We start from the raw sequence: 18,353 nt of genomic DNA, 5'->3' as shown, positions 1-18,353 counted from the left end.
CGCCTAGGTGAGCATCGGTCCCTTAGATAGGGCGGGGAAGGTCCCGGTTTGCCGGCAGGGGTCGCCAGTGTCATCAGCCGCTGTGCCGGCGTGTGCGGCCAGGGCGAGGACCTCTCCGTTGCGAAGTAGAGAAGGAGCGAGGGTTTTCTTGCAAAGTCGTAGTCTGTTGAAATAGTGCACATAGTGTTAGTAGTATTATCGGAGAATGCGAGGGCGTTTTTACAAGTTAATCGGCGCGCACGCGGGCTCCCTCGTCGTGCGCCGTTTGCGCGCATGAGCCGCGCCTTGCGTGGGCCGAGTTGGGCCGCGTGGGAGGGAATCGTTTTCCTTTTTAAGGATTAGAACTAGCTTATTATTTTATGTTGTAAGTAGAACTTTGGAAAAAGCATATCAATTCGAGCGGATGTCCAAAAATAGTGAAACAAAATTTGTTAGGTTTATAAAAATGTGATCTATCTGTTGATGTAGTTAGTTTATATTTATCTATGAGAATGTTTGGTTCATTAATTTATTTAGGAAAGCTTAGCATTATTTAGATTAATATTTGTAGGAATTTTTGTGGCAAATTGGTAATAATTTTAGCCATGGAACTTTTACAGTAGATTAATTGGATTATTATGTGCCTACTGTAATTTTTATAGCCCTAGAGTATGTTAAGAAATGAGGTAGCTAAGTACCCTTTGTTTTGCTACATATGGAACCATTAATAAAAGTGGAGATGCATTTCTATCATTAAGTTAATGCTCAAATGGTTTCGTAATTGTTTAATAGAAATGGTAGATAGCTTGGCATCTTAGCCATTAGAGTTAGCTTAACAGTTTGATAGATGTAGTTGTATTTTAAGAGTTGTTGTTGCCATAATACAAAGCATTGCATCATCATTTCATACATGTAGGGAACGAGCTAGTGGAGTTCGTGACCGCGGGAGAATAAGAGTACGAGGAGGTGATCGAGAAATACGAGGAGGAGGTCCTTATCCAGGAGGGAGCCCTAGAGTCACCTGCTGCTGACTTTGCTGACATCCCACTTGCCCAAGGCAATATATATATATATATATGAGATGTGCATTATGTTTTAGGACTTTGGTGAAAATTACATGCATAAATATATCTACCTATGACTCCTACTAGTATAGATAGAGTAGGTGCTATGCTTAGGTTTTTTTTCGGTAGCCTGAGTAACCTGCCGTTACTTACAGGTGATTATCATTACTACTCTCATAATAAAATGGTGAAAGGAAAAATAGAGACTGGGTAGGGATATGGTATGGGTATTGGTGGGTGTAAGAGGTTGTGTCCCGTGGCCAACGGGGCATAGCTTGGTTACACTGTTTTCTCTGTCCATGTCGGTTAAGGACCGGCTGTTGCATTTGGTTCTAGGCAAGTCACTGACTTATTATCCTGAGCATATACTTATTTATGAGAGCAAGGAAGGCTCGTTGCTCTCTTGTTGTGGGTTCCGGCTCTTTCCGGATCGACTGATTGGAGGCGGGGATGGTGGAGGCCTAAGCACCATACTGAGTCCGGGACTCATGTGTGGGGGCTTGGAGTTTAAGTTTGGATGGGGATCTAGACTCCTTGATAGGAGAGTGGTGGGTTGGTCCTGCTTGTGCCTAGGGTACAAGCGGTGCGTGTATTTCGGGGTATCTAGCTCGGCACATTGATTCACGAATCGCTGGATAATCTAGTACGGCTTGTCTATAGTCTAGCACCGTAGTAAGAACCGGAAGATCAAAGATGATGAAATAGATCTGTTTGGTCAACTCTTGCTTGAAAGTAGAATAGGTGCTTACATAGAATGGCTAGATAATGAACTAATCATGACTGCTAATAAGAAACATACATAAGGATTCACTACTAGTATTGTTTTCCGTAAAAAGGAAACCCAGCAAACCATAAAACTTATCATATCCTTTGGAGTCGAGAAATTATTCCCACTAGTCAGGTAAGTCTTGCGAGTATATTATGTACTCAGGGTTTATTTACCCCTGTTGCAGGTGCAGCTTGAAGAGTAGCTGTTGTGTGGAAGATTCTTCTGGTGGGCACAGACAGGATCCTTGTATTCTACCGTTAGATGTTTATTTTAATTTCGCTGTTTAATTTTCGCACTCTAACTCTGGTATTGTAATAATTTATTTTTAAGAACTCTTGTTGTATGAAATGGACTAAGTATTGTAAACTCATTCTCATTATTGGATCCTCGATGAAAAATGTGGATTATTCGGGTTCTTCTTTGGGTGTGCTCGACGGAACTGCTCGAAGTATCTCGCTTTCGGGGTGCTTAGTGTCTAGTGAAAGACGAGCGCCTCTGTAAGGGTGCTATTTCGGACGGTTCTGCCACAGCGGTGTGGCGTCCCGACGATGCTAGGTTGGGGAAGAGGCCGGGCAGGCGCTGCGCGAACTGAGGGAGGAGGAGGTGTGATCGGCTTGGGTGGAGGAAAGAGGTAGCGGTGGCGGCATGGGGCTCTGCTGCTGCCAGCGGACACGAGAGAGGCCGAGAGATGGGGAGCGCGAGACGGAGCGGGGATTTTTTTTCTTGAGAGAGGCAGTCAAGGCGGAGTGGGAACTGGGAAGCCGCGTCAGAACGGATGCGAGGGGACGGACATCCGCGTCGAAGTATTTCCGTATGTAATGCTTAAGCATCTCAGGCCATATAAGGCCCCTTTTCTGTATTTATCACTATAAACCATCATTTGGTTAATGGTCATCCATTTTTAACAGACACAACTATGATTTCGCCTGGGGCTAGTGAAGTAACAACTGCATAAATCTGTTGATTTGCAGAGGATGGTCTGGATGAATATGAGAATGATAGCTTCATAGCAGATTCGGATGATGCGGAAGAAAATATGGGAGGAGAGGAAGAACGGAAGAGTGATGATGAGAGGCGTAAAAAGAAAAGGTACTTGCAATTTGTTCCTGCTAGAAATAGATGTAATATAATATATTGTGTACATTGTCCTGAAATATATGAGATCACCCAGGGAATCAGAAGACTTCATCCTTGATGAGGACGACTACATTTTCCTCAAGAATAATTATGTCACCGACATTAGTGGGCCAAAACCTGTATGTTTTTTTAGTCAAAGTTGGCTTTCCTGTCCCTTTTTTGTTGGTGTGTTTATGAAGAATGCTCTTTTTGTCTTGTTATAGGGAAACCAGTTTAAGCGCTTGAAGAATGCTGGAGTTGATGAGTTGATAGCACGAAGAAAGCAAGGGCTTGAGAGAGAGGCTTCTAACTCAGGTGAGTTGAGAGCGAAGAGGCTTCAAGATGAGTGTGAGCCATTTAGTTTAAGACGAGGAAATGAAAATGAAGAAATAAAAGAAAATGAATTGCCTGAGAGGATACAGGTATGTACCAGCTAACTTGATTTTACACTAAATCTTGATTTAGTTTAAGACGTACATAAGATTCATTTATTTTTCTTTGTGACAGTTGTCTGAAGAGTTGACTGGCGATCCTCCCACGGATAACACGACGATAGAGGAAGAAAGTTTATAGATACATACACAGCCAACTAACTGGCGATGGGTTTCTGTTCCTTTTCGGTAATGAGCATGTGAACAAGTATATTGACCAGAAGGACATTGCTAACGTTCTGACCATGTTGCATGTCAACAAATTTGAAGTATGCAAATTTGTGAAAATCTGCTTCGCAATTTATTATGCTTGCTCGTCTGACTTAGTTTTTGTTACCTGTCAGATTCCATTCATTGCAATGTGCAGAAAGGAGAAATGTTCAAGCCTGCTAAAAAACCTATATTCTTATCAGCGTTATGGATATGATGATGAATATGATGTGCCCAAAATGAGGTGGCACAAGGTAAGTACTCTTCACGACAAATTGGTTCCTCTCCCTGAACTTACCAACTATTTGCATTTATTGACTCAATGTGTTCTATGTAGCTGCTCTGGGCAGTTCAGACCTTAGACAGAAAGTGGCTACTTCTTCAGAAGCGCAAGTTTGCTTTAGAGTTGTATCATGAGAAACGATTTGATGATGAGAAATGGAGGATAGAAGATGTCACAAGGCAAAAAGTTAACAGGCAACTTTATAATTCTATCATTGAAGCACTAAAGGATGCTAAATCTGACAAAGAGGTGGAGGATATTGATGCAAAATTCAATTTACATTTTCCTCCTGTTGAAGTTGAAGAAGGCCTGTTCAAACGTCCAAAAAGGAAATCCTTGTACAGTATCTATCAGAAGGCAGGGTTATGGGAGGTTGCCAATCAATTTGGGCACAGTTCTGAGCAATTAGGTCACCATCTAACATTAACAAATAAACCTGTATGTGATATAAGCTGATACCTCGCTTTATTTTTCTTCTTTAGAACAATATTGCCTGTGCATACCCATTGTTTGCATATATTTTCGTGCCGCAGAAAATTGTTTTATACAGAAAATTTTTCTAAGTTTGACAACTTCACGTGTATATCATTGTTTAGTATGTTAGCGAGCTTGATGGCGGGAAAGATTCTCCTGAAGAGGTTGCTGCAAATTTCACATGTTCCATGTTTGAAACGCCACAAGATGTTCTTCGTGGCGCAAGACACATGGTATTTAGTAGACCTCAAAATCTTGACCTATTTTTGTAGCGCACAAAATTTAGTTCATCTTGATCTTAATTCAAGCTGACAACAATATTCTTTGTCCCCTCGTTTCTTCTTTGTTATCAGGCAGCAGTTGAGATAAGTCGTGAGCCAATTGTAAGAAAGCATATTCGAAGCATCTTCATGAATCAAGCAGTTGTGTCAACATGTCCCGCACCTGAGGGCAATGCGATCATAGATCCGTATCATCAATTATCCGGTGTTAAGTGGTTGAGAGAAAAACCACTTGATAAGTTTGTAGATGCACAGTGGCTTCTTATTCAGAAAGCAGCAGAAGAAAAGCTCCTCAAGGTTACCGTAAAATTGCCAGAAGATGCTAAGAAAGAACTAATGTCTGACGCAAGTGAAAGTTATCTAAGTGACTGTGTCAGCAAGTCTACACAATTGTGGGATGAGCAACGAAAGATGATACTGGATGATGCCTTCTTCAGTTTCCTTCTTCCATCAATGGAAAAGGAGGTTCGATCACTGTTGACAGCAAAAGCCAAACATTGGCTCCATATGGAACTAGCCACTGCTGCCCGCGCTTCGCTGCTATTGATGTACTTGGTATAGGAATTTTTTTAATAAATGTGGCTCATATGTCTAATATGTTTTCTCATTTTATTGGTACGGAAGGTTGGTCTCAATATTGTAAACGAACATAGAGGTTGGTTGTCATTACATGGTGCCTATTCTAGTCCAGCAAATCAATGACATGTTAGTGGAAAGAAGTATTTGATAGAGTTGGGCTCAAGCAACTAACACACTTAGATTTAAAGCACAACATTGGGTAGGATTACATTATAGGTGGAAATAGCAAAAACTACAACACAAGTACTTCTTCTAACGTGAGGGTTTATAAAAAAGTGAATTAGGATCCACTCTCCCTTAGGCGAAACTACAACACGCATCCAACAACTACGGACGACAACAACGGCAAGAGTACAATACAGGAGGACAAGCGACGAAAAGCACTACTACTACGGGTACAGCATCCCAAGGCAACTAATCTACCTTGGAACCACGCATCTGTATTCCTGTGCTCCGCGGATTCTTCTACCGCCCTGGCTATGGATCTACATCTTCTCGTGGCAATGGCTGAGTGAGAGGAACCAAGGGTTCTGCTTCTAACACTTCCGAAGGTGGAGGTGCTGGCGGTTCTGCATCACCGGTTCCCCCTTCTTTCAGGCAGGGTGGATAGGGATCCCCTCCAAGATCGGGGTATCCTGCCTTTCATCAACCAGCGTCCTCCGCTTGGCCCTAGTGAACAGATAGGCCTCACCCAGCTGATGAACATGCCGATCTTTGGCCTCCTTCAGAGCTTCTGACATGGCTGTCTCCCGGCTCTCAGCAGCTGCAGCACTAGGCATGCGCTTCGGCGAGCTGCACCTGGAGCATCCGAGTGAAGATCTCGGCTTCTTCGACGCGCTGGAGGCACGCCCTCAGCTCCAAGGCTTGCCGGTCATACTGCTCATCCTAGAGCAAGCAGGTACGTGGTCAAGTGCACCATGGTAGGACTATCTTCCTGCGCATCCCGCCCTTGCAAAGCCTCCATGCGAGCCCTCTATGCCCGCCGATTCCTATCCAAGGGTGGAAAGAACCTCATGGGGGTACGGGCAATGGGGTCTTCATAGAGCTGGCAAAGGTACCGCAAGGCTTTGCGGGCCACAACCTGGTAGGCGTCGGTGAAGCTAAACCCGGTTACGATCACACTCCAGGCTTCGGTGATATTGGGGAATTCTTCACTCTTCCCAATGTAGACGGTAACCTCACACCGATCGGTGCCATGCTTCTCATACTCACGGCCCTCATACTCGGGATGATCTTTGACTCCGAGCTTTTACAGGGTGGCATGCAGGATTCTAGGAAAACCCTCAACGTTCAGGCAATAACTACTAACCCAGGCTCCTGTCATTTCTGGCGGTGGCTACAAAGAAGGGCTGAGCAAAAAGCTTGCTCAAAGGGAAAACCTAAGCGAGCTAAAGTGCGCCGAGTGGTGGTACCAATGGCTAAACCAGGCTCAGCTTATAAAGGCGAAGCGGTCTGTGGTCCTAGTGCGGTTCACTAGGGTTCCTGCGTGGGATCACTATGAATGAATCGACCAAATTCCACGTGTTCGAGGCAAGTGATGTGCGGTGCCATTACTGAGTAGTACGACTGCAGGGCAAGGGTCCGACAAGAGCGTAGAAAAGGGGTACGAGGAGACGTGGGTCACTATTGATGTGACTCACGGGCGAACGCGGAGCACAAAGCCACAGTGCAGACCTAATTCTGTAACAAGAATGAGTAGGCCATGCACACTACGACACGCGTGACACCTATGGATGGCGTATCTGCTAGCAATACGCACAATAATGCACAAACAGGATATGCATGAATGCACGTCCTATGCGTTCGAGGTGAGCGATGTCCGAGGCCATTAATGACTAATACGACTGCAAGCCAAGGTTCCGACAAGAGCCCAAAAAAGAGTGCGGGGAGACTTGGGTCATGGTAGGCGTAACCGCAGGCGACGCAAAGCACAAAGCCACATGGAACGAGCCGCCTCTGCAAGCATGGATGCAGATGCAATTATGGTAGCTGTAGTAACGGCGATCAACCCCAACCACCGACCATCTCGGGAGCAACGTGCACACAACCCAAGCCGTGTCTTAGATGCATGGATGCATGTGTAAGTACAAATGGTCCTGCATGGTCGGTGAATCGTTTTTATCTGATGGTAAGGAGGAGAGGCATTAAATGTGTCCACTTGCCCGACTTGTTTTTATCTGATGGTAACATGAAGGGGAGGCATCAAATGTGTCCACCTACTGTCGACCCACCCTACGTAGGTGAAGATGTCCAGTGCTTTCAAACTTACTTAGTGAATTTCTGGATACCTTAGGGAATGGCTTCGGACACTGCTCGTTTCGTGCATGTAAAAATCCTGCCGCTTTCCTTTTATTGGTCTCCAGCGCCAGACTAAATAGTGGACTGCGCCAGGATCCAATGACCGCTCCACCATTACAAAAGGCCTAGCCTAGCCACTTGGTAACACCACATCGGTGAGTCTCAGCTTACCTAGCCTTTTTCCTGAGCAAGCTTCTCGCTCGAGCCTTCCTTGTAACCATCATCCACCAAGGATGGCAGGAGCCTAGGGTTAGCAGCTATTGCCTGAACACTGAGGGTTTTCCAAAATCCTTGTATGCCACCTTGCAAAAACTTGGAGTCAAGGATCCGCCCTGAGTATGAGGCTCGTGAGTATGAGAAACATGGCACTGAGCGATGTGAGGCCACTGTCTATATTGGGAAGAGTGAGGAGTTCCTCGATATCACTGAAGCCTAGAATGTGACCGCAACCGGGTTCTGCTTCCTCGACACCTACCAAGCTGTGGCCCACAAAGCCTTGCGGTATCTTTGCCAGATCTACGAAGAGCCAATTGCTCGTACCCCCATGATGTTCTTTCCACCTTTGGAAAAGAATCGATGTGTATGGAGGGCTCGCATGGAGGCTTTGCAAGTGGGGGACGCTCAAGAAAACAAGCCCAACTGTGGTATATCTAGCCTAGGTATTTGATTGCTCTGGATGAGCAGTATGATCGGCAGGCCTTGGAGCTGAGGAAGTGCCTCTGCCGAGCTGAGGAAGCCGAGATCTTTTCTAGGATGCTCGAAGTGCAACTCGCTGAGGCGCACGCCGATGTGGCAGCCGCAGAAAGTCATGAGACTGCCATGGCGGAAGCCCTGAAGGAGGCTGAAGATCGGCGCACCCAGCAGCTGGAGGATGCTTATCTGGTCACAAGGGCCAAGCGTAGGACACTTGACACAGAAAGGCAAGAACCCTTGGTCTTGGAGGGAATGCCTGTCCACCCACCGGAAAGAAGGAGAACCGGTGTTGCAGTACCACCAGCACCTCCACCCTCAGAGGTATCAGAAGTAGAGTCCTTGCTTCCCCTCACTCAGTCACCACCACGAGATGAGGCAGATCCTTAGCCAGTGTAGAAGAAGAACCAACCGAGGTCAGGAATGAAGCCGTTTGGTCCGACAAAGGAGATGAGTTGTCCTAGGGGACATGTACCCGTAGATAGTAGTGCTTGTCATCACCATTCTCTAGTGTTGTAATCTTTCCGTTGTATTTCATCCGTAGATGTTAAGCATCGTTGAGCCGTAGGAGACAAACGATGTGTCCAGAATGGGAGAGCGAGTGCTTGTATGTTGTATCCGTGTAAGGGCGTTTGGGATGTGCATTTTGCTTTATTCGTTGTGTTTGGTATGTCGATTTACCCTTAGACCTCGTTAGACTTACTTAGGGCTCTCGAGGCAAAAAAACAAATGGGTTACAAGAAAAGCAACCATTCAGATGCAAGCATGACCAGCTATGGTTGGTTGACATAGAACATTGTATCAAGCTATTTGTGGGTGTCCCAGTAGAACACTTGAATTTCCTTAGAAATTAAATCTGTTGTAGGATTTGATTTCCTGGCCCCTTGTCACTGAAAGGAACCCTTGTTGTCTGAATCTTCTCTTACAATCCATTGTTAGTTTCGTGGTCAGTGACCCCACTGCTTGCATCTGAATGCTTGAGATAAGTGCTGAGATACTCCACACTTCACAGCAAGACACTCCACACTCAACACTAATCACCCGCATAAGCCCCCTATTCTAATGCCAACCTATTTCAACATTTTAAGAAAAAGCCTGAGATAAGTGCTGCAACCTGGAGACTATCGAAGAAAACATCAAGCAGGAGCCAGAGTACACTGTTAGAAGCAAGAAGCTGACAGTCTCAAGATGTGCTTAGATGAAGATGAGGTCACCATGACCATCTTTGCTATCCTAATTCCTACTATGGTGACATCAATCATATTGGCTGGGGCGCGATCACCACGGTTGAGTAGGAAGTTCTGGGGCGTCGGCGATTATGATGCAGCGAAGGGGAGGTCTGCGCCACAGGATCCGAGTACACCACTCGCTGAGATTTCGAGCATTTTAATTACGACCCAATTGCATCGATAGGCCATGCTGCCTCTTTCTTGGTCGGCGAGAGGAAGCCCCATATGCGATCAATGTGTCCCTGTGGAGGGTCTTAGGACTACAAAAAAAATAAAAATAACATCCAATGAAGTGTATGAACAGCTGATGGGCCATGCATAAAAGGACACAAAAAAACACTCGTCCTTCCCAGATAGGATAGTTACTACGAGTAGGAGAAATTTACACAACACGTTTCTTCTTTTCTTATATATAAACTTACTACCAGGTACTACTTTACACACAGGAAAGCCACTATAAGCCACTGTATTTCTTTGCATGCAAAAAAGCAACTATGAGGTGCTCCGCTACTTTTTTCAGCTGATGGTAACAACGACTTGCATGAGGCAGACGGAACGAGAAACAGGAACACACCATGCAGGCGGCTGTAAGAAATAGGAGAAGGTACGGTTAGGCAAGTCATAACTCCCCTCCTGTGTCCACATTTATGGCACACCAAAGGTTGCCCAGTATACCACCTGAGGTAGGTCATCAATCCCTTCCTGAGTCCACATTTATGAGACAGTACAGGTTGTCTAGTATACCACTGTCATTTATGGTGCAGTCTAGTTTGTCCAATATAGCAACGCGACCCAAGTCCATTAAATAGCCATTCTCGGGACCGCAGTGCGCAGACACCTCGTGCATCCTGTGAATCGAGTTCCCTTATTGGATTCTAGAACAAACATTGTGCACCATGCTAAATGCTGAGCGCATGGCAGCGTTGCTTGGCAACCAGTTTTGCCAGCCATGCCCACTGCACCACAGAGCCTGTAACTACATCTGCCTGGATTGCCAAGGACTACACCAAGAAACTTTGTGCCTACATTGCCGAGCAGACCATGCATCCCACCGGACCCTACAGGTTCTAGGATTCGCCCTTTATAGACAACCCTAAGCCTTCCTTTACGCCATCCCTAAGTACCCCATGTTTAATTGAATAACCGCCTAGCTCATCGCGCAGGTGCTAAAGAAAGCAACGAGAGACGTGGTACGTGTACGAGATGTGTCGAGTCTCACTAACATAGCTGGGGTGCAGCAATACACCTGTAACGGGTATAAAGTGGTTTACCTCAAGAAACGGTCTGGTAATAAAGGCTCCGTGTCTAGGGCCAAGCTTCGGTACCTCATGATGCCTGTATGTGCTGCCTGCAGACGGAGACTCAAGACTGCATACAGGTTTTGCTCCATTGGGTGCAAACACGTAGGTGCCTGTTTCTTTTCTTTAAAAAAACAGCTATGGTCATAAGCTTAGTGATCATTTCTTTGAATTGTTGTTATGTAGCAAGGCTACTGCAACTCACACGACACAGGACGCTGGGCTGCCGAAGCGCACATTGCAAGCTGGAGGATGCCGCTGAAGCTAGCTGCTCACTCAATAAGATCGCAAGCGCTTCCGAGGACATCACGCAAGGGTCGCCCGATACGCGCGCCATTTTATTGAGCCATACCACTGTGGGGGAGGAGGAGCGTACAGATGAGGGCCAGTATGTAGAACATATTCTTGTAATCAGATACGTTGCTGCATGTCTATCAACGTTTGTAATATATGGATACCGCAACCTAGATCCTGTTTTAGTTAGGGACCGGGCTACCGCATCGCATAGGCCACTTGTGCACGTGCACCGCCGGTATGCCATCCATATGTTTAGCTTTTCAGCACGCAAACTGATGCGTGGGCAAGGCCTAATTTCAGCACGCAAATGATGCTCTGTTGGCTATCTATACCACACCTTGATCCCAACATCTTTTGAACCTTTTTTTTTGGCTGTGTATTGATAATTCAGGTGATTTACACCTTCTTGTCATCCGAGTGACAGCACACATTAAATCGCTCGATTCTAGCAAACAAAACAAATGTAGGGATTCAAGGCTCTGCATCACTCGATTCCCATAACCACAAGATCCACATCGAATGAACTAAACAAAATAGATCAAATTCAAAGCCAAAGAACATAGGGAAAAGAACACAAAGTAAACAGATCGCTGGTACGGACAGGCAAATTAGAAAAAAATAGGAGGGGAAAGCACAGGGGAAAGATAGTTTTGACAGATAAGCTCTATGAAAGGCACATTAGCAGGCCATCAAAGCAAGATTACATAGAAAGCATACGGACGCAACCAAAAGTAAACACATAGAAACTAAGCCAAGCTTAAAATAAACAGGTAACTATTCGAAGCCAATTCTGGCCATTTCCAGTTACGAATAAATAATTTACACCAAATGCAAGCCGAATCTACACCTACACTAGAATAGTAAAAAATAATATAAAAAGATGTAATATGGTCTGCATATATAGGAGCGAGCTGACGTGATGTGATGGCCACTGAGTCCCTCAGAAAGCAACATGCACCTGACCACCTTGCCGACCATGCTGCATGCACCCATATTGCAGCAGAGGCAGATGCTGCGGCAAGCAGACAAGCACTCGTAACCACCGGTTTTGAACACACACTCATAACCACTAGTTGTTCGATAGAGAAAAACGCCGCCGCGTGGAAAGAGGGACCAAGTGTCAGCAGTGCACCCGCACACACAAACAGATAGTCCATGCATACACGCAAAGCAAGCAAGGCCCAGCAGCATGCACGCACGTGCACTCGCATGCGTGCCGACCACCATGCTAATTAGGCACCGACCATGCATGACGAGAATCCACCGTCCCCTGCTACGCGCCACCATCCATTTATGTGCCGCGTACAATCACCAGCGGAATGCGTTTACAATGAGCGAGATGAGATGACAGGCGTGCAACGCCCCAGGGCAGGTACTGTCGTGTACCTATGTTTCAGGCGATAGAAGCAACATGGGAATTATATTAGGACTCTAAGGTTGCCTGCAAGATGATAAACACCACAGGACTCTGTGCCATTTATTGATCACTTTTCGCTTTTGGCCGTCAAGAAAATCTCCTATTTTCTGATCATTTTCACATCTAATTCCATCAGCTATATTTAGTATCTAATTGCATGATCAACAGGTTAGCTCACACTAATAAGTCCTTGGTTTAGCTAGGATTCTCTGCCTCTACCTTCTAGGTAGCTACTACCAACAGTCAACGTCTTATCTACATTAACTGTTCCCACAACACCTGATAGTCGCTTGGGACAACTGCTGGTGATATCCACAACCACACACCATGTTCACACCTGGTAAGAGCTGACTTCCTGGCACATGCATCTCATGCCTGGGTATTGAGATCGGTAGCTTAGTTTGGAATAATTTTCTGGAATTTTGCATTGCTTACTCCATTGGTGAATCACATGTCATTAAATTCTAGAGCTGATAAGGACCGCTCGGATGGATGCAATGGATCCACTACAACGAGCGCCGCCTCACTGGCCGCCACGAGACCGCCGACATCAACACCTTCATCTGGGTGAGCACGGCGAGACCGTAACACCTCTTCTTCGCGTCACAAACGGGCTCGCTCATCCCATTTGTCTGTCTTGTCAGGGCGTCGCGAACGTCATTACTTTCAATTCGATCTCCTGGTCTGAACTATACATGAAGACGTTTCAGAAAATTTCAGCTTAAAGCAGACAAATGCAAGAATGACATCATTCCATCTTTATTATATTTTACAGACAACTTGGGACTACCAGCATTACAAGTAGCAAGTTTATGGTAACCTACAGAAATCTCACCATATTGGTACATAACAGTACAAACATTAAGTCTTGCCCTCTTTGAGTTTAAACAATGAATACAATAACGAATAATAATACAGAATAAACGATGAATACAATAAAGCCCCCACACAGAATTTAGACTACTGCAAGAACAAAACGACAACAGCAGTTTCATTTGTGTTAACTGCTCAGGGACTCCAACTTTCTTGCTCAAACATAAGTCTTGCTCTCTTTGAAGCCCTCATTATAGCCTTCCACTTGACAAGCGCACTCAATTTAACCCACCTACGACAGGATGGCAGCTTCGTCATGCTGCTGCCAATATCAGTTGGCAGCATGCTTACATTGGGTGCGCTAGAACTGAGGTTTGTCGTGCTGGAGGTCTTTGAAAAACTCATCCATGTTAAAACTGCTTTGTGTCGACAAAACAGGATCACCAGCTTGCATACTCAGTGGGAAAGGAGATGCATACTTAGAAACCATTAGATGCTCTTGCTCTGGATACCACATACCAGTGACCAAGTGAAGGACCTGCAAGAAAATACCATTCAGTGTATGGCCTTCAACTTCATTTAGTTATAAATAGGATACGAATAGTTGGGTGAAATTAGATGTCAGTAGGTACCATTGTTTGTGAAAGACGTCTGATAATCCTCTTGATGGATTGCCAAGGCTGTTTGATCCAGTGCTACTGATGCTATAATTTCGCTTGAAGCAGTGGTTGGGCAATGAAGTGTTACTGAACCTGCAGTGTAATTTGCTTCCGGAGCTTCATACTGAAATACAGTACCAGAGCCCATCTGGACATCGATGTCAAAAGACGCATCCTGGGAGAATGCAATGTGCAGTTGAGTCAGTAATATGAAAAAAAAGTGCTTCAATGCTTTCTTAAAGGGAAATCCTAAAACAACTGAGAGGGCAGTTTGCAAGCAATCCTTAACCACGGAAATAGATTTTGGACAACATGAAAGTACTTACTACATGGAACATTTCCTTTGTAGCAACAATAAAAATTTGGCAGTCATACTGATTTATAAAATCTTATGGGGCCCAGATTAAAATTAAATGCATATATAAAACACTAAAAACTAGAATTGTGAACCATATCTGTTACAGCCAAATTATAAGAAAGTTGCTGTAATTGAACTGCAGTTTAATTTCAGGCCACTGCTGAATAATAGGGCATTACTTACAGTTTCAATGTTTTCTGGTACAGAAGATAAGGTCCTCACTCGCACAGATCCAATCCTTCCAAATATACACTGCTGGGAGAGAGTACCAGAAAATCCTGTTGACCTTTCAAGGTTCCTTGTTCATCTGCTCCATGAATAGTTTGATCTGGAAACACTAAAGCTTTCATGTCACAAACAATTTTGATTGAAACAAGAAAAATATATACAGTTTAACAAGTCTTCACCATCAGGCTCAGTGGGCTTATGCCCAGGAATGATCGATTCCTGGAGTGTGCTGTTAATTGGCCTTGGCTGTCCATTATACATTTCATAATCATGATGATGGTAGGTTATACATTTATATGCATCCTCGCTTAATTCTTCCAATTGGGCCTGCAAAGGTATAAACATAGTAACTTTGCACAGTGTTTCCCAGAATTTTTCCTCATACATAGCAATAAGAAAAACTAAAATTTTCCTATCAACACTTTATTCTGCAACTTCAGGACCTCTCCATGTCTATTACATTGATGTGAATGACAATTTAGAATTTTTTCTTCAGCCACTCAATATGTGGTGGCATCTGTTTTCTTCACTTGTTTAAAAAAATGCTTTACCAATAAAAACACAAAGATTTACTTCATCTTCATGCTGCTTATTTCACAAAACAACAGAAGCAAATTATATGCCCAAAGCAAAAAGTCCTTTTGCTAAATATACTTATTTGATGTGAATTGCGCTGATAGTATGTGAACAAATATCTGAGCATGAATGTACTTCTAGTGGATATCACTGTGAGTATCAGGGAAAAGTACCTTCCTAAGCATATCAAGCTCACCAAAAGCATTATATTGACCAGCTATTGTTGCTCCAACAACCTGACCCAGAGAACTGATGTACACCCTAATGTTCTTGCCTTCAATAAAGTGAGAGTAAAGGGAATCTCCCAGGATCGCACTTCTTAGCATGATCAATAATAGCTTTCAAAGCAGACGGTGAGGCATTACCGAGAATCTATACATATATAAAAAATTAGCCTGTGACAACGATCAAGATCGAACCATGAGAAAAGGTATGAACAAGACTGTTTTCTTACATTGCGCAGAGCTTCCTCATCCTTATAATACAACCTCATTAAGTCCTCCACTGAAGAAATGCCATTAGCTTCCAATGCCTTATGAAAGACACCACCTTTTCCAATCATTTTCAGACACCATACTTTATCATCTAACCTTGGAATTTCACGCTTTCTGTATAGCTTCCAATGCCTTATGAAAGACACCACCTTTACCAATCATTTTCAGACACCATACTTTATCATCTAATCTTGGAATTTCACGCTTTCTGTATCCTGTAAATGTAAGAAACATATGGATCCATGTTTTGAATTTTAAAAGTACAAAATTGAAGGTACAAATTTCAAACTCAGTTTCAGGATTACCTTATCCACGGCGGTCCTTAACAATGAAAGGTTCAGTTACACCTTCTTGAACTCGCTCGCCAAGATCATCAAGAAGCTTTACCCCAAGCCTGAACTTTCGACTCCTTGTGAAGCTGGAATTATCAATGAAAGTAATGTCATGGAGACAAGCCTCACCATCTTTCAGTTTAACATCCAGCTTTCCCGTAAGCACCGCCCCAACTTTGTCACGTGGCCGTACTATATGATTGTCAAACTCGTCAGGTGTCCAGCTCTCACGATTATCCGCATTGAAGTCACCATCGAGAACTACAATCTTGACATTGGAGGAAAGAAGACGGGAACAATTTTTATCTTGCTGATTGCTCACAACCATTTTAACCTTGATTTGACCCCCATCCACCACACGGACATCTCTTTTTGTAAATATTTCATCACTCATGCTATTCACAAAAACAAATTTGTAGGTTGGAGGCAGGTTCTTTTCAATTCTTGTTCTGCAGATACAATGAACATGCGATTCAGATAAGGTTCGCAGTTCATGAGTCTAACAACACAGGTTGTGGAAGCTTATGATGTTAAAATTACCCAGGAATATTGTTGAAATGACTCGAAAGTACTTTTCTCAGCTCTTCTGGTATCTGTAAAACGAATAGGAGAAGATTTGAGGAGGTTTGACTACCGACGAACCAGCGCCTTGGCCCAGCCCGGTCCCACCTTTAAGAAGGAGTACAAGAGCAATAATCCAGCAGTTAGCTAGCGTTCATATGAATATGATTACCCGGCTAATGGCAGCCTCCATCGCCTCCACCCTCGTGGTGAGTTCCTGGATGTGCCTGCAGCCCCTAATCTCACTGCAAAATATACACACATACCAAACTGGCTCAAGATTCCACCTTGCATATAAGAAATTGTCCTACATACAGAATTTTTTTAAAAAAAAACATTGCAAAGTATTGGGATCACGATTAAAGATGAACAAATATAAAAGTAGCCAAGAAAGAATATTAGAAAAAAAAGTATATTCAGTGACAAGTAAAAGAAAGAATATTATAGAAAAAGGCTATTTACTGACAGGTCGAACGACCGGCATCTCCTCTTTAGCGCCGGCGCACGAGGCGGCGGCGGAGGCGGTTGTGTTGGCCGCCTTCCTCCTCGGCCACCAGCACCACCACCAACTCCAGCTCCTGCTCCTCCCCCGACGCCACCGCCACCGGACCCGCCACTGCCCTCCCGCCGCCGCTTCGGCGGCATCGGACGCTAGCTGCAGCTCTGCTCCGCCACTCCAAGCGTCGTGGTGGTGGGGCTCGCCTGCTCTGCAGTCTGCAGACTGCACTGGCACTGCAGTTCCGCTGGAGCACATTTATAGGGACTAGGTGCTCACCAGGTCTGCTCAGCAGTTGGCACTTGCAAGAGAGGGGGTGGCGAGGCGGTGGCGGTCGGCCTCTGTAGGCTCCGGTGTCGGAGCTAGCAGACAGCGCAGGCAGAGACCGAAGCGCGTCCGCGTCCCCGTCGGCGTCCCGCGGTAGCGGTCCGGCTACGGCAGGGGCGCCTGGTCGGACGCGGAGGCGCCGAGGTGGGCGGCCGCCGACCGGGCGTCGGGCGTGGCTGCGTGGGGCGTCTGCCGGCCGGGCAAAGCAAATCCCCGCTCGCGGAGACGCAGAAGCGAGGCGTAGAGTCGGGACGGTAGGAGGCAGCTCCCCAAGCTTTGCCACGACAACGTACCCGCGCCAGGCCATCTCGGCGTTTGGGAAGGCAACCTCCTAGTGATTGCTGGCATCGTTGACCACGCCCGGCACTCGTGTGTCTGCACACGCGCCATCGGCCATCATCGGCGCGCCTAGGAGGAGGTACCTGCAAACATAAGGGTGCAAGCCTCCGGTACGACGAGCACGGTCGTCGCCATCACCGTAGCGTGGCCCCTGGTGCCGCCCCCGACGGCCACCGCAGCGGCAGTCCCAGAGTCGGACGTCCTCCGTCCAGGGCCCCGCTCCGAGGAAGGAGGGGGTCGGCGACGCAAGCAAGCCGCGTGACCACGGCGGGGGCTGTGGCCCGTGCGGCACGCAGGAGCGAGCTGGCACCCACAGCGACGACCCGGGGGTGAGTGTGGCCAACCAAGGCGACGGCACGGCACAAAGCAGCGGCACGCGGTGGCAATGTCGGCCACCCGCGGGCGTATCTAGAGCAAGCGCGAGAGAGCGATGCGCGCAGCGGGGGAGGGGAGGCGGCTGCGCCCACCGCCAGGGCCTGGCCACTGCCGGTGCGCCGGAGGCCGACCGATGCGGCCGCACGGGAGGGGGAGAGGGAGAGAGAGAGGTACCGCCCGCGTGGAGAGAGAGATAAAGAGAGAGGAGGTCGAGAACAGAGAGGGAGAGAGAGGGACGAAGGAGGCGAAGGGAAAACTCACCTGCCGTGCACGTAAAGGAAGCCAGGCCCCAGCAGCATACACGCATGTATGTCGAAAATCCACTGTCCCCGCTACACGCCACCGTCCATTTACGTGTAACGTACAATTAATAGGGAAAC

General features: G+C 46.0%; 2 pseudogenes; one reads left to right on the top strand and one right to left on the bottom strand.

Annotated features, from left to right (window-relative positions):
- The first annotated feature begins 2,457 nt into the window (after positions 1–2,457).
- The window catches only part of LOC136524494 (transcription elongation factor SPT6 homolog), a 35,577-nt pseudogene continuing 19,681 nt past the window's right edge, over positions 2,458–18,353 (top strand).
- Positions 13,159–18,167, bottom strand: LOC136520772 (calmodulin-binding protein 60 B-like; annotated as a pseudogene).

This window comes from Miscanthus floridulus, chromosome 18 (genome assembly GCF_019320115.1).
Source record: "Miscanthus floridulus cultivar M001 chromosome 18, ASM1932011v1, whole genome shotgun sequence".
In the NCBI taxonomy this organism is placed as follows: domain Eukaryota; kingdom Viridiplantae; phylum Streptophyta; class Magnoliopsida; order Poales; family Poaceae; genus Miscanthus; species Miscanthus floridulus.
This window is presented reverse-complemented; position numbering and strand designations above follow the sequence as displayed.